This window comes from Eschrichtius robustus, chromosome 14 (assembly GCF_028021215.1).
Source record: "Eschrichtius robustus isolate mEscRob2 chromosome 14, mEscRob2.pri, whole genome shotgun sequence".
Taxonomy (NCBI): Eukaryota; Metazoa; Chordata; class Mammalia; order Artiodactyla; family Eschrichtiidae; genus Eschrichtius; species Eschrichtius robustus.
Genome location: NC_090837.1, coordinates 97068082 through 97092944, shown reverse-complemented (window position 1 = coordinate 97092944; position 24863 = coordinate 97068082).

Sequence of the window (24863 nt, the reverse complement as noted above, 5' to 3'; positions counted from 1 at the left end):
ATTCTTCTCTCTTCTTGTTTACTATTGAGTAAGGCTTTCGTGAAAGTCCCAGTCTGTCTCTTCTGCATCAGGGGCAACTGAGGGGTTTTGAACTTTGGGTTCTGACTGCTAGGGCAGAATGTTCTAGAATAGTTGTAACACACCTGAGGCCAACAGAGTTCCAGCAGTGGGAAGGATGAAGGTGAAATGCAGGAAGGTAGAATTGAGACAGGCTGGGACCTGATACCTGGGACCCTTTGCTGCAGTGCTGCAATGCTTGCACCTGGACAAACATCTCCTTGAGCAACAAAATATAAATAAACTATAAGGGACTAAAAGTAACTGCATGCATGTGCAGCTGGGGCAAATTATGGACAAGATACAAAAAGACCAGAAAAGCCCAACTGCCACTTCTGAAGAGCTGGGAGCAAAAGCAGGGCACCGCGCATGCCCCCTGCACTCAACACCGCCAAAGGGGTGGGCGGACCACCTCAGCCCGCCCTCCAGCCCGACCCCTGGACACACCCCTCCCCGCACCCCGTGTAAGGAACCAGCTCCGCCCCCCTCAAGGAACAAGCAAAGGAACCTGTTACTTGTTCTCACTACCCCCTGCTGCAGCAGGGGCCCCGATAAAGCCTTCCCTGAATTTCTTGTCTGGCCTCTTCTCAATTTTTATTGATTAAGGAGGCCAAGAACCCTGTGGGTATCAGAATCAGGGGGGCTGGGTTCAGTTTGGAGTTAGGGTCGTAGTTTATTCAGCAAAGCAAGTAGTCCTTTATACAGCCTCTGACCCTTGGAATTTCTAGGACATTGACAGCAACATTTGCTTTGGCTGTTTCTTAGATTCTTCCTCAAAACCACATGACCAGATTATAGAGCTAGAAAATAGAAGTACTTGTTCAGGCATAAAAATATTTTAAACACTTTGTGAAGGTATTAGACAAAATAAGCAATATTAGTAAAAAGTCTTCAGGCAGATTGAATCCCATCCAGAAATGCAGCTTTAAATATTGATTACAAATACCCTTGCTGAATGTATACCAGACATAGATGATATATTCTTACCCAGTTATAAAGCAATTACCCCCACGGCTTTGGGCCAAAAGATTGGATATTTGAGACTCTGAAATGATCACCTTGTAAACGACCGTAATGTGAGTAATTAAAAATAGATTATTGGATTAATATTTGAATTACTTTGGAAGACCTTGCTTTTCCTTGGTGTATGTGGTTTTGTGTTTTGGTTTTTCCCCCTTATTTTTCCTCTCTCTGAGTGATCATAATTGAATGCATCTTTAGACTACAAATTGTAATTTTGCTGTCAGCAATGGTACTCTGATCTCAGATGTTTATTAGAAAATTTCTCTGCGCTAACTGTGACTTCAGCTAACCAGAGGAACTTGAGTCAAGTGAATGGACTCATAACACAATCAAGAACAAGGTGACAGCACTGTGTCAGGGGCGACTACAATGAGCTTTGATTGCTATAAATTTCGTACTTTCATATGTAGGGATTTCATAAAAATAAGAGAAACATAAGTGTATTAATGCTTGTATTAGCTGTTCTCTAGAAAAGAGAGATGGACTAAAATATAGTAGTTTAGGTATATACGTAATTGGGCCAAAGGAAATGGGGAGTTGAGTCATTTCTCAATGAATTTGATGAACGTAAATAATTTATCTGCATCCTTGCACTCCTACATCCCATTTATTCCTTAAAGCATAGGGTATCTTTTCCTTGAATAGATGTTCCTCCACATGCTCTAGTTCACAGAAAACTCTACATAGAGCAGGCTGCAAGGAGAGGACAAACAGGAGCAGGGCAGGGAGGTCCAACCTCCGTCCAACCTCTGTCCTCCCTCATCGCATGTGCGTGGATCTGCCCCATCTCTCTGGGCTAGAGTTTCTTTGTTCTGAAAAAATGCAGAGATTGAACCAAACAAAAGTTACAGTTCATTTGACTCTACTGTTCCATGAACTGTTTCTGTGAAGGGGACTTTTGCAGTAGAATTTCTACCCTTTGCTCTTAAAGAAGAGGCAATATAGCCTTAGTCTGTGTTGACTGGGAAGTAAACTGCATAGTTTCTCAACAGGTTAAATAGACATTTACTGAATGACCCAGCAATCCGCTCCTTCATTTCTTTTGGTGGGTATTAACCCAAAAGAAATGAAAATTTATGTTCTCACAAAAAAAAGTACTCAAATATTTATAGCTGCTTTATTCATAATCAGCCCAAACTAGAAACAACCCAAATGTCTTTCAGTTTGAGGTGAGTTGAACAAACTATGATGCAGCCATACAAAGGAATACTACTCAGTGATAAAAAAGAAGGAACCGTAACACACACAACAACATGGATGAATGGGGGGAAATGTTTGTAAATCATATATCTGATAAAGGGTTAATATCCAAAACATGTAATGAATTTCTACAACTCAATAGCAAAAAAAAAAAAAAAAAAAAATCCGACAAAAAATGGGCAAAGGATTCGAATAGCCATTTCTCTAAAGAAGACATACAAATTCCCAACATGCAGAGGAAAAAAATGCTCATAATCACTAAATCAAAACCACAACGAGATATCATTTCACACTTGTTAGAATGATTATTATTTAAAAGAAGATAAGTACTGCAGAGAATGTGGAGAAATTGGAACTTTGTCCACTGTTGGTGGGCAGGTGAATGGTGTAGCCACTATGGAAAACAGTATGCAGATTCCTCAAAAAATTGAAAATACAACTACTATGTTCTCTTCCACTTTGGGGTGTTTATCTGAAAAAATTGAAATTAGGATCTTGAAGTGATATCTGCACTGCCATGTACACTGCAGTAATATTCACAGTAGCCAAGACGTGGAAATAATCCATGTCCATCACCAGAGGAATGAATAGAGGAAATGTGATGTATACACAACAAAATATTCTTTAGCCTTAAACAAGAAGGCTACCCCGCCATATGCAACAATGCGGATGAACCTAGAAGCTATAAGCAGTCACAGAAAAACAAAGACTGCGTGATTCCGCTTACATGAGATACTTAAAATTATAGAGACAGGTATTAGAATAGGGGGGCCAGGGCTGGGGGGAGGAAGAAATTGGGAATCACTGTGCAAGGGGCATACATTTTTAGTTATGTGAGATGAGTAAGTTCCAGAGATCAGTTAACAGAACTGTACTGGGCACTTAAAAAATTGTGAAGATGGTAGATCTCACGTTATCTGTTCTTATCACCATAAAAAATACATAGCGAAATACTGATACATCATTTCCCTTAAAAAATAAAAAGGGCGAGAACACACACAACAACATGGTAAACCTCAGGAGAATGATGTGCTAAGTAAGAGAAGCCAGACTCAAAAGACTATATGCTGTATTATTTTACTTATTTAACCTTTGGAAGAAGCAAAACTGTAGGGGCAGGAAACAGATCAGTGGTTGCTAGGGGCTGGCGGAGGAGGGATGACGAAGGGGGAGGGTACAGAAATGTCCTGTAATACCTTGACTGTGATAGTGGTTATGTGACTAGACATTTGTTAAGACTTGGTTTTATATACTAAAAAGAGTGACTTTGCCTCTGTAAAGTATATATCAAATAAAAAAGAATCAACAGCAGAGATCTAAGTTTTGCTGCTAAACTACCCTTTTCCTTAAATTTAAATTCTAAAAATTTTAAAGGCTTTTTAAAAAAGATAAAAACTAACACAAAGGTGTAGGCAGCTGTTTTTCTCTCTCCTCCTCCTTGTGGCGCACGAGTTAAAAATGGAAGTGGAGGGACCCAGTCCCTGGATTGAAGTGTCATCCAGTGACAGTGGTCTGACCCGGCTCAAGTGCTGTCCTCAAATACACGTCTGCTTTTCAGGTTCCTGAAGGTTCCTTTCTGCTCGGAGGAAGCAGTTCTCATTTACATTGACTTCCAACAAGTTCCTGCAGGCAAGGCCCCAGAGGCACGCACCTGCAGTCTGCTGCCTGGGGCGCAGGTACAGTTTGGGGCCCGCTCCCTCCTGAGTTCTTTTGTGCTTCAAGACATAAGGACCCACAGAATCTGTCTTTCAATGCATCTGGCTTTCAAGCCAGACATTATGCAGCTCCAGGGCTTCTGGTGTTATCAACCCAGGGATTGTATGTACCTACACAAAAAGAATACTTTATACAAATAAGGAGTTCGTATCGGATGCTCTAAATTCTATGCCAGGCTGGGAGCCCTATTGAAAACATGGGTAAATTCCTGTGCTTCTACAAGTTAGGTCTTAGATTAGAGTCTTTCTGGGCATTAGACCACAGTGTGGTAGTATTTTAAAACCTATTAAATGGATGAAAAGTATTTTACAGTTGGTAACTGCATGGTATGAGCAAGGTCCTTATATGTGATCCAATGCACATACTACTTACACAGATGCCTATGTAATGTTTAGGTGATTGAGAAGAGTTAAGTTCATTAGAGAGATTTAATATTAATCCAAAGACTATATTATGCACGTGCTGCATGGTGTTTTCTAGTAGTAGCGGTAAGTTCGTACATAATCTCTTGTCCCTTATGTAAACTGGTATTTTTAACTAGCTGGCTCAGAAGGGAAATACAGTCACATGATATTCGAACTCATGATTTTGACCTCAGGTTCATTGAGTCACAGGCTAAAAAGTTTGAAAATCTGAAAGTCCAAATACCCCAAGCGAAATACCCACACCAACTGTTGCCTAGGTTGGCTAGATTATGCCTATCTCCTGTGAGAACAAATTCCTAACTTCCAGAGACAAATCCTTCCAGGTTTCTATAGGTTGGCCTGACATAAATTTTGTCCTGATCCAGTGTTCAAACACCAGGTTCAAAACAGTTGTTACCCTAAGGCAGTGGCTTCAACAAAGTGTAATATAAAGACTCTGTGTATATTTAACTATAAATAATTTAACTCAGTCTTCATCAGGCTGACATATCTATCCACAATATTCAGATTTCCAATAATGCATTCAAACAAAAGTGACCTTAAAAATGTCTGTTTTTGAAAACAATTTCCCCAAGGCTTTCTGTCAATAAAATGCTAACAGTCTAAAGAAGGAGCAGAATAAATCTTGCCGGACAAGAGAAGGGAACAATGGGTGCTGAAGTGCAGGGAGTCCTGGGCCAGTCACTGGGACCTCAGCCTCACCAGATGGGCAAGTCGGCTATTCTCGGCAGGGGGTGAGTAAAATTCTCTTGTAAGAAAGATCCTCTCCCTTCCACAGTGTCTTAATACTACAGAAATTTCATAAGAGGATACTCCACCCAACCAGAAAAAGCCATGTGTAGACTGGGGTCTAAAAAGCAACGGTTCCCCTTCGCAGGCATTGGGAACCCTTGGCACATCTTCCCTCCCAAGATCCAACTCTGCCTACTCCACGTACTTGTGGAATCCACCCCCCCAACATTGATCCAATGTGGCAAATGAGGAAGCTTGTTTCCCACTTGTGTATAGACAAAGCAACGGCTTAAGCCAGACTTGGGCAAACTACAACCTGGGGGTCCAATCCAGCTCTTTGGCTATGTTGGCATGGCCTGTGAGCTAAGAATGGGTTTGCAGGTGAACATTTGCAATTGATTTTGTCATAAGGCACACTGACTTTGAACCCCAAATACGTGGAATGTTATGCAGCCGAAGAATTGCATGTCTTTTCATTAGCTGTAGACCTAAGATGTTGTACTCAATTATTATTGTTATATTTTGACCTTCGTCAAAAGATCTGTGGAAATTTGTTGCCCCTTTTGTTATACAAATACCAAGAAAATGCCTTCAATTTTGCCTCTTAGCCTGCAAAGCCTAAAATATTTACTCTCTGACCCTTTTCAGAACAAAGTTTTTGAACCCCTGGTCTAAGCAGAATCTGGTCACTCAGCAGGGCAGAAATCAGTTGACTAGACAGAGGAGATAAGTTAGAAGAGAATGAAACAGAACAAAACAGTAGATGCCTTAATTGCTTATAACTAAAGCATAAGTGAATGTCATTACTAGGATTGGAATTTATCCAGGATGTTGGGATCAGTCAAAATGCCATGAGCTCTCATGTCCCTGAGTGCTCAGTTCGTTACTTTTATTTCCTTTCCAAAAGACAGAGTTCCCCCATGCCAGGTTATTGGCTCGATATGACAGCAGTAAATCTCTGGTGACACTTCCAGCAGCACAGAAGAAGATAGTTCTCAGAAATGACCAAGAATTGACCCAGCCTGACCTGCCTAAGCATGGGAGGTCTAATAGGCTCTAACATTAAGTGTAGAATTATTTCCCAATAGATACTTTGCATGGAAAGCTATTCGACTATTCAGAAAATGAACAAAATAGAGTCAAGTTAGAGAATAGACTTCTTTTTAACTCTCCATGATAAATGAAATTGAGTTTTGACCAACTGATGGAAAGATTACCTCTTATTATTTCTAAAATCAATGATAGCATAATTAGATTTAGCAAATGGGATTAAAAAAAAAATCCTTTTGAGGTCACCAGGCTATTTCCTAGAGTTAATCCAGGAGTATTCCCTAAACTGAATTTTCTAGGGTTTTGGTTTGGTTTAATAAAAGACTTCTACTTTATTGTATCAATGTTGCTGAATAACAAATCACACCCAATAGTAGCTCAAAGCAAGGATGACTTGCTCCTTCTCACGCTTCCTTGGGTTGGCCGTATAGTTCTTGAGACTTGAGCCAGTGGATGGCTCGGCTGGGGCTGGATGTTGAATTGTGCCGCACTCGTGTGTCTGGGGCCCCAGCTGGGTGGAAAAACCAAGCCCGTCTCCCTCACATGGTCTGTTATCCTGTGGTCTGTTTTCAGTGCTGCTTCCCAGCAAGGTAGGCGTTTCTCAAGAGCAGAATTTGCAGGGTCTCTTGGAGGCTGAGGCTCACAAGTTACCCCTTGTCATTCCTATGTTCTACTGGTTAAAGCCAGTCGTGTGTCAGCTCAGATTCAAGGGGTGGATAAATATACGCCACCTTTTATTAGGAGGAGCTTCCATCATGGGTGGACTTTTACAATCGACCACATTTTTATTCCTATTTATTTATCACCGTGGACCCTGAGATGCTAATGAAGCCCCTGTAAAAGAAGTTTGACACGCCCTTGAAGATAGTGCACAATGCTCACACAAGCAATGAAGCGGCTTTAGCAGAGAGAGTATCAGAAATAAAACAGAAACTGCTCTCTTCTCTTAACAAAATTATGGAACAGACAACATTTAGAATGCTGTCTACAGTTTGTTCCCTTTGCCCAACTTGCTGCACAAAGGTTTGTATTAGAAGACCGAGTCCCCTTCCCAGATCTGCTGTTGGCTAGTTGTCTGATGTCAGGCTAGTTAATTAAACCCCCTTGCCTCAGCTTCCTCCTCCTTAAAATGGGAATAAGAATAGTGCCTACTTGATGAGTTTGCTGTGAGCGTAAAATGAGGCAGAGTCCAGCATGGTCCTCAGCACATAATAGGTCCGTGATTAATACTGGCTGCACTTATGATGATAATTAATGTTCCTGTTATTGCCATTGTTTCATTGATTTAACTTAAGTCAGAAGATTAAGGATCTTAGATGAAACTGTCTTAAAATTCATGTATTATAGTCCATCTGATACTTAAACACACTCCGATGATGGTTTTGTTGAGTTGCTGGATAGGCTAGGTTATAGCGAGGTAACAGATAGCCACAGAACACACACACAAATAATTTCTCATTCATTAAACATCCAGTAGGATGCAGGCAGCTTTCCAGAACCGCCATCCTCCTCGCAGTGACCCAGGGATCCAGGCTGCTGACGTAGCCATGCTGGATGAGCACAGGGTCTCCTTGGTCACCAGGCCAGTGGCAGAGGGCGGGAGACCCCCCCAGTTTTACCCTGTCTCCACCAGGAAGTAACCACTATCATTTCTGCTCCTATGGCCCACCCAACTGCAGGCTGCTGGAGAGTATGACCTTCCAAGTTTCCAGGGAGGAGAAAGTGGGCCTGGATTCAAACACACACACGTAACAGCCTCTGTTACAACAGTGGTGCAGCCTGCGTTTTGTTCCTCGTCTTTCTGAATTGACCCATTTCGCAGTGAATAGCTCTGAACGGCAGCCAGGCCTGCTTCCTACAGCACATGGATCCACGGGCCCCTTCTTCGGGTTACACAGGACAACACGCAACTCTCTCCCGCATGAGAGCTGTTCCAGGACGGAAAGAAGATTGATGGACCAGCAGCCCTGGGGGCCAGAGATGCCGGATGCTGCTCAGACGGGTTACCTTCTCCCGCCTAGTTCTCTTCTCTATGTTTAACCCTCCTTTAGGATTTCTCCCGCTGGAAAAGCTAACGTAAAATATCACAAAGGGAATAGGGTCCGCATGACCTTACCCCACGCGAGTGCCAAGGTATGTGCTACATCCGTTTTCTTTTGCTGCAGAAAGAATGACCTCAAACGTGGCAGCTTAAACACTACCACTTCCTAGCTCACCCTCCTCTCAGATGGAGGACCGGGTGGGCTCCACTCCCTTCTCTGCTCCAGTCTCACAAGCCCACAATTAAGGCGTTAGCTGGGCTGAATCCTTATTTGAAGGCTCTGGGGGAGACGCCCCTCCTAGACTCCCCAGGTTCTGGAGGAATCCAGCCTCTCGTGGCTGTAGGACTGGGGCCCGTCCCCTCACTGGCTGTCAGCTGGGACGGCGTCTGCTCCCAGAGACCCCACTCCCATCCCTTGTACGTGGCTGCTTCCACCTCAGAAGCCAGCGATGTGCATCAAGTCCTTGTCCTGCTTTACATCTCTCGCCGTCTCCTCCTGCCACCAGCAGGAGAAAATGCTCTGCTCTTAAAGACTCACCTGGCTGGACCCCATGCACCCGGGTCATCTCCCAGCCACCCTCCCAGCAGCGCCCAGGGCAGGGTTTGAATAAGCAGGGTTCAGGAACCTTTGGGGGCATCTCTAGAAGCCTGACTGCCACATAGGCTAACTACCTTATATTTTAACTTCACTCCGTGATAATAATAGCTCCTACGTACGTAGTGCTTACAGCATGCCAGGCACTGTTCAGAGCAACCCCATGAGCTGCGTGCTGTTTCCATTAGACTGATGAGCAAACCGAGGCACAGTCGGGTCCAGTCTGCGGCTCAGATCGTACGGCAGTACATCAGGAGCAGTCTGGCCCTGGTGTCCCCCCCTAACCACCACCCTGGGCTCCCTTCTGCTGAGCTCTAGGGATGGGTTTGAGAACCAACACCAGGAGGGGTTCCCCATCCGCCCCGCCAGCATTCCTCTAAACCATATTCTCTCTAAACTCCATTCCTGCCTGGATAGGGTCATACAATGTGCAAAACGCAGAGTGGTTTTAGTAGTGAATTGGATTGTTTAATTCTAGTTGCCGAAAGTAGTAAAAACCAGAACTGACTCAACAGACGAAAAATGAGCCTCCCTTCCTGACATTTTTCAAAGCAGCACTTAGAATGGAGAAGTTGATAGACTAGATAGATAGATGGAGAGATAGATGGAGAGATAGATAGATAGGTAGATAGATAGATAGATAGATAGATAGATAGATAGATACAGATGGATAGATGGGTGAATGGACAGATGGATATGGATGGATGGATAGATAGATAGATATGATAGACGGAGATAAATTTAATAAATATTTTACTCTTGTATTTCCCTGAGTGACTCTAAACCATGAACAAAAGTCAGTGCCAAGTAAGAGTTGGGCAAAGAGCTCCTGTTTTTACAGGAGTGATCTCTTTAGACCAAGTGTCTGATGGAGTCCCTCAGACCTACAGCAAATCCAAATGGGAATTAGCTCATACTTTGCACTGTGATGCTTTCCAGAAAGCAACGCTTAAATCCATGAAGCTGATAAACAAGAAAGGGCCACATTTTTTCCCCTGGGCTCCTCTGCTCATTAGAAAATAGAAGCGACATCCAAAGGCCAGGAAAGAATGCTGAGGACGGACCCTGACATTTTTTCTAAGACAAAGATGCAATGCCAGGCATAGTAAACCCAATAATAAAAACAAATGTGAAGATGAAACATCTTGAAGTGAAATTTATGCTCTCTAGGTACTACTTTGGTTGGATTTTGATGTTTCATTAACTGTGCTACTTTTAACATTAAACTGATATTGTGATAATCCTCCTTAAATAGCATCTTGGAGGCGTCCAGAATCCACCGGAATGTAGAAGGTATAGTGCTTGTCACACATCTATTTATGCATAGAGGATGTTCACGCAATGAGTTATTTATAGAAAGCTAGTGGATTTGTGAACAAAGAAAGTTCTAATTAAATCTTCACTTTTTGCCGTGCTGTAGCTGATGGTCAATGGACACTCTTATTTTTAATCACATCTATTTTTACCAGGCTTTTTTTGCTTTTATTTGCATTTAACTGAACCTAGGAACTTGACAGCCTGTGACTTAACAAAATAGATTTGGAAAAAAGACTTACATCCATTTTTCTCTCCCCCTTTTAAAGTTCTAGGACATTGGAAAATGTGCTTATAAAAATGATCATTTGGCTTGGAATTTTGGTCTGTTCTTACTAAAAAGTGAATTAATCTTAATAATTGCAAAGAAATCATATATGGAGTAGTCCTCAGAAGGGTAATTACTCAAGTACAGTGGTTTTCATTAAAAAGTTAACATTTATCTTATTACAGTAATTACCTTATTGCAGTAAATTGGCAATATTTTCCTATTCCTTCAATGAGATAGCACAGTAAGATGAGTTCCCTGCAATAAGATGTGTTTGAACTTATTAATGAGAATCATATGCATTATTTTTTTAACTTGCTTTTAAAAAGGCAAAACACACTTTATTTTTCTGTATAAAAAAACATTAAGTTAGAAAACTGTCATTAGATATTATTTATCTATCTTTTAAATGACTCTGCTTTGAGATATGACCATACTACTTGTATTTGTTATCAAGTAAAATATTTCCGGTTCTTTTCAACCTTCTATTTCAGGAATGAAAACATCAAGTTAAATGAAAGATTTTGTGCCCATCTCCAAAGGTTTACTAAATTTTAAGGATTCTTGGAAAATATCTAATTCAACAGTACTTATATTCAGGACAAGGCATCTAAAGCACAAAGATGTTAATGCACGTGTTCAAAATTACATGGTGAGAGAGGGAAGGAGTTTACATTGGAATCCGTGTCTCCTGGCTCTGAGTGTTCTTTCAGGAATATTCATTCCTTGGGTGTGTGTGTGTGTGTGTGTGTGTGTCTGCACACACGAGTGCTTGTGTGTAATATCTCTATGCTTGTGGCTAAAATGACCATGTGGCCTTTGATTTCCAGCCTCAAATTGCTCCTAAGAAACCACAATGCATTTTAACTTGATTTCCTTGTTTCATACACTATGTGACATCTTTGTCCAAAGGGAGCTGCTTGTCCCTGCTTATTCTGGCTCCAGGGAAGCCCACGATCCTATGGCTGTGGTAGATGCTTTAGGTCATTTGTGAATTTGTCTTGCCATGAAAGACCTTCGTGGCAAGTTCAATTCTATGCTGGTGGTTGAACTACAGTCTTTTCTTCTTCATTGTTGTAGATCCAGCTTTGTCACTCAATATCAAGTCTATTTCCTAATTGCTGCAGGTAAAGATGTGCAAGGAACAGTGAGTGGAGACTGGCAACTGTTCCCAAACTCCGAAGCATGCGTGCGTGGAAAGCAGCAACTCCAGGCTAGCATTAGTGCTGAATCCCCCTCCCCATGATTCATCTTCAGAGCTGGGATAAATCTAAGCTCCTTCCTGAAGCTATTCAAGCAGGATGAGACTCAGTCCATTTCCTTACCCGGATAATATGTGCACCTATAACACATGTGTATTGTCTCACTTAGCCAAGGTGGTCCATCTGGTCTACCTGCTCGGATCCTCCTCATGGGGAAGTAGAAAACCCTCTCACCAGGCACATGACCTTCTCAGGTTCCTTCACTCTTGTGGGGCTTCCTGTCCTCCTCCCAGCTTGGCCAACGAATAAAGCAGGCAGCCCTGCCTTCCAGCCACCCAGAGTAATCACACTTCAGGTGTTGCCATGAGGCATAACCTCAAACTCAGTGCTGCTTAGGGCTTACTCAAAGCCAGGCTGGTGAACAAGAGTCTGTAGAATATGCCAACCAACCTCTTCAGAACTTTAAAATCTACTGGATTAACCGAACCAGCGGGGACCTTTATACTCAGACCACCTTTTTTCCTGCCCTACAGAATTGCCTGGCCTGAGTTACACTTTGATGTTTTCTCTCCAGTTCGCCCTAAGGGATGTTCCAAGAAATAGCCCTTATGGAGGGTTAGCTGTTGAGGCTGCTGTTTCTTGCATTACATGGTGTCCTCTTTATGAGAACTCATGACAAAAATTCTCACCAGCTGCAGGGGTTGGGATGATTATGCATCCCCTAAGCAAACAATTTTTAAGTTTATAGACACAATGAATCATGTAAATTGCAACCTTTCTCTCTTTGTATTGGCTGTCACGACACTCACGGCTGTGTTCGTACCCACCCTGACAGGTACAGGTCGTGCACTAACTCATTCCATTACTAACTTTACTTCTTATTTTTCCTTCCCTGAAACATCCTCACTTCTTTTCTGTCATTTTGTCGCATTGTTTATATTCCTCTAAGTTGGGTTACATTACTTTTAGAACAAAGCAGAGAACAAAATAAAATATACAGATAAATCCCTACCAATGTGTTAAATATTCAAGTTGTGGAGATGTTCAAGGATGTTCACGTTGTGGAGAAAACCATTTAATAGACTATCCAGACATCTGGAAAAATAGGAATTGGAATATGTCCTATTGCTTCCCTGAGTGACACTTAAGGTCTGGAAGCTGCTAAACAGAGACACTATGTTTCACGTTACCAGAAACCTGCCCGTCTGGAAAGGCCTGAAGATGCACTAATAAATGGCATATCTAGTTTGTGTTTTTAATGAAACAACAGACCTCAGTTAACTCATTAGGGTCTGGAAGAATTTTAGCATAAGGTGGTTCTGGAGATTGTGTAAAAGAAGCTGAACTTCTGTCCCTTCATTTTCTGAAGATGGGTGGGGAGAATTCAACCACCCCACCCTTGGTCCAAAGCAGAACCTGAGCTCCCTGTCAGAGGAATAGCTGAGTAAACCCAGGGACCAAAGTGGCCTTTGCCTCCCTTACGTTCAGTGGAGCCAATGAAAGTCAGGTCAATGTGGGCAGCGTTCAGCTGTCACCCAGGATGCTGTGCACGGCTGGTACCAGCAGCCCGAGTGATCTATCTCATAACACACAGAAAATAAGAAATCCTCTTCTGGGGATTTACTATCAGCACTGGCCAGGGCCATGTATCTTCATGATCACTTTATACATTTGCTATTATTATTTTCATGCATTAGATGTGATCTATGTGTTAAGCACTGTACAAAAAAATAAGCGTTAGGCACAGGCGTTGCCTGGCTTATATAATCACAGACTGAATTTGATAGACAGAGAAGATCCAAAGATGAGTAAACGATGGAAACACACTTTAGTGTATTTGCAAACTGACGAAGTTATTCTGGGGGGTAATGTTCTTTTACACTCTCAATAAGGCAGGGAGAAGGAGGCAGACACTGTTTTCGCACCACAATTCATTTCCATGAAGAGCAGCATTAAAATAGAAATGCAAAACTTGCAAGGAGCGGGGAGGAGAGACAGGGCAGTGAGCGTGCCTTCCGTGAAGCCAGAGTTCAATCAGTTAAGAGAAGATTATTCAAATTGGGGTTATCCATGCTTCTCACGTCTTATGTTTGCCTATTCGTCCTCTTTGCTTCCCAGCTCTTAGGCATTTCTGTGCATCTGTACCCCAGAGAAGGTAATAGCAACCACCCAACCACAGGGAAGGCAAAGAAAACCAAACTCAAGTCCAAGGGTAACCTACCTTTGCGGGGCTGAGAGTCTCTTTGGCCCACTGAATCATTGAGGAATCACAGATACAGTGGCCAGGGGACCTACTCTCTGTCTCCCTCTCAACTAGAGAAACTATTATTATTTTCCCTCCATGATGGGGAGGGGGAGAGTTTCAGGAAGACCACACATAGGATGAGGGGCTTAAGCCCGTGGACCCTGGAGGTTGATGGCTGGAAGAAATGTCATTAGATACTGTTCTGTCAACCCCTCCCCCCCATACTCTTCCCCGCTATACATATTAGTAAAGACAGAACAGCAGAGGGTCCTGGAAAGTTCTTATCCCAATGGCTCATACTTCTTTTTAAGGAGATGTAATTGACATATAACACTGTGTAAGCTCAAGGTCAAGAGACAAGTAGTGTCTGTGAGGGTGTGGAGAAGAGGGAACAGTCATGCACGGTTGGTGGGAACGTAAATGGGTGCAGCCACTGTGTGGAAGAGTGTGGAGATTCCTCAAAACACTAAAAACAGAGCTACCATACGATCCAGCAGTTCCCCTTCTGGGCACAGATCCAAAGGAAATGAAAGGAAAACAGGATATTGAATAGACCATACCTCATTCTTAAAGAATAACTCAATCTACTTCAGCTACCACCGTTACTATTAGCTTAGATTTTTCTTGGGCATTACAGCCCTTGGAGTAGTTAACAAGTGAGAAAAAGATCTATAACTCTATAAAACTATAAAAGATCTGTAAATAAGTGAGAAAAAGATCTTTGTCAATTGCAGTAAAATTGCACATATTCAAGATGCACAAATTGATGGAGGCTTCAGAACAGGAGATGCAATAAGAGGAGTCCCATTTTAAAGCACTGAAACAGGGCAAGTAGCACTTTGCAAAGCATTTCCAAATAAACCCATGACTCTGAAGCTCAGTGCCATCAGATATGTCATTGTCTTACTTCTGGTAAGTATGGGGGAAATTTTCCAGGCTGGTAGAAGGTTGAAACCAGTCTAGAAGATTGATGGATTACTCTATAACTTACATTCCTTTCCAAGCAAGGAAAGAACTATTTTTAAAAAACCACCTGACCTCAAATCCATTTCTATTAAATGCCAGTGCTTCCATATTACCTCTGAGATCTTAATAGAAATGATGGCACATTACATCATGTCACGCAGGCCCCTGAAAACTCTTTTTCTTATTTCTTCCGTGTTAGGAAAGAAACATTTCTAAGGAAAAGTAGTGTTCTCTTTACAGCATCCATGACAAACATTCCCAAAGACCTGTGTCTTCAACATCTTTCTGTCTCTGTTTCTTTAACCACTTTGTTCTTTCTGATACAATCTATTTGACTCTCAACATTTCAGTTTACAAAGAAACATGAATCATCACGGGGACGGAAGAATCAAAATAACTTTTTTTCATTCCTTACATGCCTATCAAGATTGCTTTAGAGAGAGTGTAGCCATGGGTCATGGCTTGAACCAGGAAAAGAAGTTAAGAGTGATGATTTATGTTTCATGAACTGGGTGATTTATTTGAGCATTTTATCTTTTCGTATCTGCTTCTTCATCTAATAAATAATTTTTTTCTTCAAAAACAGAGTGTACGTGAAAAATATAGCACATTATTATCCTAATATACCTCATCAATAAAGTAAAAATATATGCTGCAAATTAGAAATGTTTGGAAATGGGATCTAATGAATGCTGACCGTGAAAGTTCCTAATTTTTGGAAATAGTCAATGCCAGCCTTGGGAAACAGTGTTCAACATTTGAGTTTGATATTCTTCCTTCTCATTCTATGGCGTTTCCACCTGTCTCTCTGTCTGTATCTCCTCTCCTCTTAGGAGGACACTAGCCATATTGGATTAGGCCCACACTAGGTTTAACTTAATTATATCTGTAAAGACCCTGTTTTCAAATAAAGTCATATTCACAAGTTCCTGACGGACATGAATTTGGGGGACACTGTTCAACCCAGCACGACTTGTCCCACTTTGTCCTTCCAATGTTGCTTTTCTCTCCATTTACCATCTCAAGTGTTTTCTTGGTCTTCCCAGGACTGTAAGTTCCCTGGGCCTGTGCTCTCAGGAGATCAGTGTATCATACAGCTCCTTCCTCTGCCTTTCCTGGAAAGGTCTGAGCACCCAGCGACCTAAGAATAAAGGATCCACAGGATGCTTGTGGTCTTTCCCTGAGACCTTTCCATGGTCAGAGGCCATCATGCTAGGGATACACTAATACAGGACACAGAGTGCAACTCTCCATGCCTGGGGCTGCAGGAGATGCACTTGGTGGTTCTAGAGCTTGCTTTTTTTTTTAATAATTAATTTTTATTGGACTATAGTTGTTTTACAATGTTGTGTTAGTTTCTACGGTACAGCAAAGTGAATCAGCTATACATGTACATATATCCCCTCTTTTTTGGATTTCCTTCCCATTTAGGTCACCACAGAGCACTGAGTAGAGTTCCCTGAGCTATACAGTAGGTTCTCGTTAGTCATCTAGAGCTTTCTGAGGGTCATTATCCTATGGCCGATCTTTCCAAACAAAAATGCCCTTTTTGTTCTGGAAAGCTACCCAGAACCTAGGATAAGTTTGAAGAAAGGAGAAGAATGAATTAAATTAGGGAAATGAGGCGGGAGTGGGGGGAAGAGAACAAAAAGTCTTTATTTAAAGAAGAATAATACAATTTACTATAAATTTCGACTTGAGGTCTACCAAATATCTTGGAAACTTCAACTAACCAAATGTTGGGTAATAAAAAAAAAATGGCGATTACTTGGTGATTGTAGTCAGATCAGATTTCTTCAGTGCGTAAGCTCTGGACTGGGAGCCAGACCCCTCTGTCAACTGCAGGTGTCTCCAAACCATCCATCTCACCTCTTCGCCCTTCTGCAACCACAGCTGCCCTGCACCCGTCTTCTTGAGAGTGAGGCTTGCACCTGAGCTGAATCTCCCCTTAGATGGGAAGGAAGTCATAACATTAGGAAACATATGTCTGCTGGGTCAGGGCTGCAACAGCTCCATGAAGAGCTGCATCCATCATGCCCTTTTCCCATGGAAAGTTGAGGTCCAGAGAGAGTAAGTAACTGGCCCAAGGGCTCTCTAGGAGGACACAGAGCTGGAATGTTGCTCTGAGGTCCATGATCACAGGCTCCACTCCACACGGATGCTGGCGCTGGAGGCTGGGTACTCTTTGTCTTTCCCTGACCTTATTATACACATTTAGAATCAATTCAGTCCCCACATATGAAAAGGATCTCGGGGAAAACTGAACGCAGATTTTGGGGAGGACCCCTTCTGGCTTAGACTAGAGGCCAGCTGTCCTGGTTGCCAGTGCAAATACCTTATTCACCACATTATTCAAAAGAAAAAGATACATGAAATTACGGTATTTGGAACTGGCCCTTCCAAAATGTCTGGATCCGTGACATTCAGCTACACAAAATTATTTAGCAGAGAGAAAACACTGCAGCTTTCAAAACATCCAAAAATTTAACACACTGAGGAAAGTAGAGACGATCGCTTACTTTGCATAATAGATTCCAATGATACTTCAATATTTTTAGTAATTCATGCTTCTAAAATTCAATTTTTTGCTTTCTGGCAGCCTCAGTGAATTGTCATCATATGACAGAATTAGGATTCATTAAATATGGTGTTTAATAGAGGGTTACCGTGTAGCTCATCAGTAGATAAAAGATGTAAACAAATTAAAATACAATACATTAAAATCAATGTATTTGGTAATACATAAGTCATTCTAGGATCCTGTGGCGTCTCAAAGAGGACACGGTCATGGGATAATGTTTTGAATAGTAGCCGGATCTCCGCGCCAAACGTGGCTCTTTACTGATTGGGTCAGCATGTAAGAGCAGATACTCTCAGGCGCGTGGGCATTTAGGGAGAGACCAAGGCTGCAACACAGACTAAAGGTTTGGGGCTGGATGTCTTGTTACAACAGAAATGAGCAGCATTCATCCCGGGCTATTTGCCCAGACGCTTCGCTGGCATCATCCCCTTTAATGCTCAGAGTAAACTTCAGGTGCAAATATTATTATTTTCCCCATTTTTATCAATGAGGTGACAGAGGCAGAGGGATTGTGAGTAACCCGCCCAAGGCCACTGGGCTGAGCTGTGGGCCTGCGGCTGACTTGGCGGCCGCCTCACCATTGTTCTCCCCACCACCCTGCGCTGTGCCCTGCTCTCCCCGTCCACGCTGCAAACCTCACCTTGACCCTCGATGTGACACCAGAGTATCTCCCCAACTCCTGCCTCTGTCCCTCCGTTCCTTCCACCATGTTGCAAACCGTTATTTTCCTGAAACTGAAAGAGCGATCACGCCAACGGATGTCATAAAATCTTCTACTGCATCTAAACGGCTCCTGGATAAAGTCCAGACTCTCTGCCTAGAACACAGGCTCTTCCTGACCTGCCCTTACCCAAAGCCGCCCGCTGACACAGTCCCCAGGCCATTCACACAGTAGCTACTTGCTGTTTACCCACTGCGGGGGCTTTTAAATCTGTCAACAGGGCCAAGCTCAACTCCATCTCTGAAATTCCCTTTCTTGTAGAGCTTCAATTTGAGGACCCACAAGGGAGATGCTTGGGCTGGTGGGGCTCGCACACACTGTGTGCTCTTCTGCAGACCCTGCTGGTGGGCAAGAGGCCCCCGACCCTCTGACTCCTGGTCCAGGTGTGTGTGTGTGTGTGTGTGTGTGTGTGTGTTCTTTTGTGTTTGTACGTGTACGTGAGTGAGTGTGTTCTTGTGTGTTTGTATGTGTATGTGAGTGAGTGTGTGTGTGTGTGTATTTTCTACTTGTGGTCCTACTTCCCTGGTTGAATTCTGCCTGACAGACCCCGTGCTCTTTCATGCCTCCGTAGCTGTGTAGGTGATGCTCTCCTTTTGTAACACCGAACCCTCACATTCCATCCCTGGAGAAACCCAAAACAGTTCCCTGACATTTTATAAAGACGTAATCACTCTTTCATTCATGATGTCTCGGATCCTTAAAAGTACCTCTGCAGTATAACTACTCCCAGTTTTTCTTAATTATTTCCATGTTAGCATCCATTGAATCTGAGCACCTCAGAAACTGTGGCTTCTTTATCTTGTAAACACACCTGATTCTTAACAAATAGAAGGCAAAGTACTGAATCAGAGGAAATGGAAACAGAGGAATCAATCAAGGGACAAATGGAGGAATAGCGACAGAGATGCAAAAAGTAACCATTAAGAGTATTGGATGGATAGATCATATGTTTTAGAGTGTGAAGTTTATTTTTGATGTCATAAGGTTAAATAAATTCTCTAAGTTCAAAGAGTTTAAGCAGATGATGGAAAAGTTAAAAGTCAGTTTCAGTCTCCAATTAATATATTTAATTTTTTTCAAATAATTTGTGAAAAGTCCATGACAAACTCAGGGATATTTAAGGTGATTTTTCACATCCTCCCCTTCCCACCCACCCCTGCTTCTTAAGGTCTTTGCTGAGTAACTATTTAGACTTAAAAATAGCTTTGTGCCCTCTCATTCATCAACCTTTTGTAAAACAATTTCTCTTTCCCAACATTGGAAGCAGATAATCCTCTCTCCATTTTACATCATAATCAATGATTCACAGTCATTCACACACAAGAACCATTAGTTTTTCTATTTGGCAAAATTATCTCGTCTTAGATGCAGTCCACTGCTTACTTATGAACACATTTGTCTCCAAACAATGTTGTTTGGATGCTGTGGGAAATTTAAAAGAATCTGATGTGCTACATCACCAACAGGCTTACAGTCTAGTTGGAGATCCAAGGTATTAATAGAGAAATGTCTACTATTTATAGTTCTATCTTCCTAGAATGAAAGTGTATAAGTGAAAGTTTGAAAGAGATTTTGCTTTATTTTCTATTTCAGTATTTAAGAGGTGGTGTGTGCTGAGTACATATTAAATAATGATGTTGGCATGGTGATGATGGTAATGATGATGGTGATGGTGGTGATGATGGTGATGATGATGATGGTGATGATGAGGATGATGATGGTGATGGTGATGGTGATGGTGATGATGATGGTGATGATGGTGATGGTGCTGATGGTGCTGATGGTGATGATGGTGATGGTGATGGTGATGGTGATGGTGATGGTGCTGATGGTGATGATGATGATGGTGATGATGGTGATGGTGATGATGGTGATGGTGGTGATGATGGTGATGATGATGATGATGATGATGATGATGGTGATGGTGGTACTGATGGTGGTGATGATGGTGATGGTGGTGATGACGACAGGCTTAGCTTGCACTTTACCCAGTAAAACTGAACACCTGGCAGTTTTGTCTTAATTACACCTGTAAAAACCACTGCTCCAAACAAGATCACATTCACAGGTTCTGTAGGTTAGGACATGGACTTATCTTTTGGGCAGACACCATACAATGCACTACACATGCTCATGAAGCTGGCACAGTCATACCTTGAGATACTGCGGGTTTGGTTCCAGACCACTATAATAAAGCGAATATCGCAATAAAGCAAGTCACACAATTTTTGGGGGTTTCCCAGTGCACGAAAAAGTTATGTTTACACTATACTGTAGTCTATTAAGTGTTCAATAACATTATGTCTGAAAAAACAATTGTACATGCCTTAATTATTGCAGGCTTGCCACAAACCTTCAATTTGTGAAAAAGTACAATATCTGTGAAGCACAGTAAAGCAAAGCATAATACAGTGAGATAATTCCGTACTGGGCCTTGGACAAGGGTCTTGGTCTCTCCAAGCTTCAGTTTTTTCATCAGTAAAATGTAAGTAATGAACATCCTATGGGCCTCGGAAGGTGTTTATGGAATCAAACTGGGTGACACCTGTGAGACCACTCCAATGTTAAATGCTATTCAAATGTAACATAAATGCACATCACCAAAATCAAGCAATATTTTCTAGACTCCCCGTTCCCCTGCCCCAGTAATAGTCCTGTTTTTCCACCTTCCTCCTCAGCAAACTTCTGAAACATTTTCTGTCCCAGGGGACCCCTTCCCCACCTTGACTCCACAAGCTACTCCAGCAGGGATGTCCCTCCCAGCCCCCATTGCCAGTCTCCAGCTGGCCAGGACCATTCTCACCAAGATGACCAGTGAGTTCTGGTTCTCAGACCAAATCGCCTCACCTCTGGTCTCATTTCACTGGCTCTTTCTTCAGCATTCTGAACCGTTGACCACTCTGGAAGGCATCTCAATATTTCCCGATTCTCTTCTTTCCGGCTACTCTGTTTTTGGAAGCTTCCCCTTCAACCTGATATCCACACTTTGGAGTTCTGAAGATTTCAGTCCTGCGGCCAGTGGCTCTCCCGCCCTGTGTTCTCTCCCTGGGTAACTCTCTTCTTCAAGAGGGCTTTAAACCTCACCAGTATGCTGATGACTCCGGTATGTTGATCTCCAGCTCCAAGCATTTCTCTACATTTCAGACATTTATCCCACTGCCTACTTGACATCTCTACTTGGAGTTTGCAGAAACATCGCAAAATAGGACATTGAAACATTTCTTCCCGTCTCAGGCTGTCTTCTCTCAGTAAGTGGTCCCCACCAACCACACGGTTACTCAGATAGGAAGCTGGATGTAGTCTTTGATTCCTTCTTCTCTTTACATCCCTCATCACAAGGTCCTGTGGCTTCTTTAACACATACTTTGAGCCCATCTACTCCTTCCATGCCAACCAACGTCACTCTGGTCAAAGAACTAACCTCTCTTCCTGGATTGCTGCAATGCCATCTTTATTGTTCTTCCAAATTTCATTCTTGATCCCTTTCAATCCACTCTTCGGACAGCAGACAGACATCCTTTTAAATTAGAACATGGTCATTTGCTACTTAAATCCTTTGGCAACTTCCAAACTTTTGTGACGTGACCAACAAGCTTTTCCCCAAACCCAGCCTCATCAGCCACGCTGTAGCTGATGGATTCTTCCTGGTTCCTCACATCTTCCCACCCTGGGATTGTCTTTCCTCTGTGTCATGGCTCCTGTTCCTTCTTTAGGTCTTCGACACAAGAGAAACTTTTCTTGACAATGTTGAGAAAGTGCCCTCTCCCCCAGTTACATTCCAAGTCTTCATCTTATTTTCCCTGTAGGATCATCAGGATTTGAGACCATGCACTGATTGGCTGTTTACTTGTTTACGGTCTAACTTCTTGCCCTCAGAAGACATGTCCTTCTTATTCTCTGATGAATAGTGCCTACAGCAGGGCTGGACATGGAGCTGGTGCTTGATAAATATCCAGGGAATGGATGTTGAATGAATGAATGGGAGAAAAAGCTCACCTTCCCTTCAAGGATCTAACATTTTCACATTAAGATCTTATGGAGGCTCAAACAATACTCCTCACGTCACTTGTGAGGACATGGCCAGATAAAGCCTGGTGACCTACATTGCGAGAAGTTAGATGGGAGGAGATGAGGTGTCTAGAATGAGATTCACCTTCCAGAAAGGGACAGACGCTAGGAGGTCAGACCCACGTTGTGGTGTTGGGGACGAGTCTGGTCCTGCAGCCCACTGGGGCCCCAGGGAAGCCAGGCAGTAGACAGTAAGGTCCAGCCGAGGGGGCAGAGAGGCAGGGACCACAGCAGGGACAAAGGAGTGTACACGGCCCTGCAGGAAGGCCCGGGTGGGTGGAGACACTGTTAGAGGCAACATTCTAAGACCAGTGTTCTGGTTCCAGAGCTGATATTGGGCCTGAAGCCTGGTAACCAACAGAGGTTGGCTGAAGAACAAAGGTAGACTTCCAGAATTCCAGCCTAGAGGTGCGGTTCCCTAACTTCATTTGGTTAGTAATTGTGACCACGGGGTCCAGCGGCTCCCTTTAAGTTCAGGGATTATTTTCCTCCCTGGGGGGACACACTTTACACCTGTGTCTGCTGTCACCCTGTCGCACCTACTGACCTGAAAGACTTACAGCAGCTTCAAAAGAAGAAACAGATTTCTCTCTCGCCTTAAGGATCTATGCCAAACTATTTTTTTCCTGCAAAATCCATTTTTAAATTTCTTTTTTACAGAACCATTTTAAGTGATTGAGAATTTGGTGATGCGTTCTCCCCAGGGACTCAAAAGGTGTATTTTTGAGGCTGAAAAATAAGAAGCTCTCGAAAACGACCACCACATTTCAACTGAGGAAAGTATCTAATAAGCACGGACTGAAGAAGATGTTTTCCATAATATTTTTATCTTTATCATGAATGACAGTGATAGCCTGTCCAAAGAAAGTGCGAAAGCAGAGGAACGTCAGGGGGAAGTCTTTTTTTGTCAGTGGCAGTGTCTCCTGTGCTTGCATTAGAACTGTTATGATGTCAATGCAAATGCGAGTGCCATTACAATGTCAATGTGAGATTTCTCCCCTTGCTTTTGTCAGTTTCAATTAGATGCTTGATGTTCCCATAATGCAGTTTCTTCCCCTCCCCCATGCTTAATGTACTTAAATTCTGAAAGTTACCACTTTTAAGAACCCTGCTCTATTTCTTAATGGCACTCCACCATGAACCCGTATTAAAAAGTAATACATTTTCCATACAGAAAGGAATATAAAGTAAGTTCCATAAAAGTACAACACACTTACATTTTAAAGTATATAACATTAAATATATTAAAAGCACATTGTGTCACACCATATATATTAAATACCATGAAAAAAGCCGGCTATGCAATTTATTTTAAGTACATGAGAACTGCATTTAATAAAATGTTTAAAATATAATTTATTACGGTAACAATTTATTAATAATGATAAGTAAATGCTCTTGAAGAGGTTATTCATGAAAGAATGGTTTGTCAAAAGAAAAGACTTTTCCATTCTAAAGATAAGGGCAATAGTCAGAAAGGCATAAATTTTGCCCTTCTTTTAATTTAACAATTCTAAAAGAAGCACGCACATTAAAAACCTTTCCCATAACTGTTATTCTTTAAGGCACTGACACTGGTGGAATCTTATTCTGTACATAAACCCATCATTTATTCAGTTGGGTTCCCCTTTTGCCTACAAAGGGCGGCACCGAGAGCTTCCCTTGCCCTGATTGTAAATACTAGTTCCTGAGTTAAGTGATAGCTTGTGTTGAAACCGGGCTATAAATATTTTACATATTGTATAACATAAACATCATTACATTCCCTCCTCTGGGAGAGTTGGTACGTGTGGAAGATTTGTCAGTGCCTGAAGCTCAAAGCCATGGTAAGAATGTCAGATCTGGAATATGTCACTTTGAGCTTTGCGTTTTGTGTATTTATTTCACTCAGGCTGGTCTGTATAAAGTGCCATAAAATGTACATGCCGTACCCAGAAAATGATCTGTTCCAGACAAATGACAGATCCTTGCTCCAAAGGCAGACAAATCCTACAGGCTTGGGAAGAGACAAAAAAAAAAAAAAAAAAAAAAAAAAACCCACAAAAAACAAAAACAAACAAACCAAAAATCAAAACAAAGTGGGAAGTCAAGTATGTACTGATAAATAGTTAAAATTCCTAAGTTCTTTCGGGAACCTTAGGTTTAAAACTGAGAGAGGGCTCATGATGGCTGTTTTCTCTCCATGGATCGTAACATGCATCTCAGAACAGAAAAAAGGCAATCATGTTAACTAAGACCCATCCTAGCAGAGGTGTCAGCAAGACATGGAAAATTCAGTTATGTCAACAGAATTTGATTTCCAATATTCTTCTCCCGTACAGCTAAATGATTCCAGGTATGGGGGGAGTGCTTGGAAAAAAATATAAGAATTGATCAATGAAATAAAATATTTAGGACTGCTTGGTTAGCAGTCCATTTTTGTTTGGGTTACTACCAGGTTAAGAGGATTTGGTTTTTCCGAAACAGCCAGTGACCGCATGGCCCTCACAACAGATCATTAACGTTCCAGAACTGCTAACTCTGGGCTCTAAAATTTCAAACGGTGGAGGTTTGCTTCAGGTGCTATCAACTTCCATAGATGCTGATAAGAGCATCTGTCATCTCAGCTCATCTGTTCTTGTCAGTCACAGAGAGACCGAGAACCTTGCTTGCAGCCAAG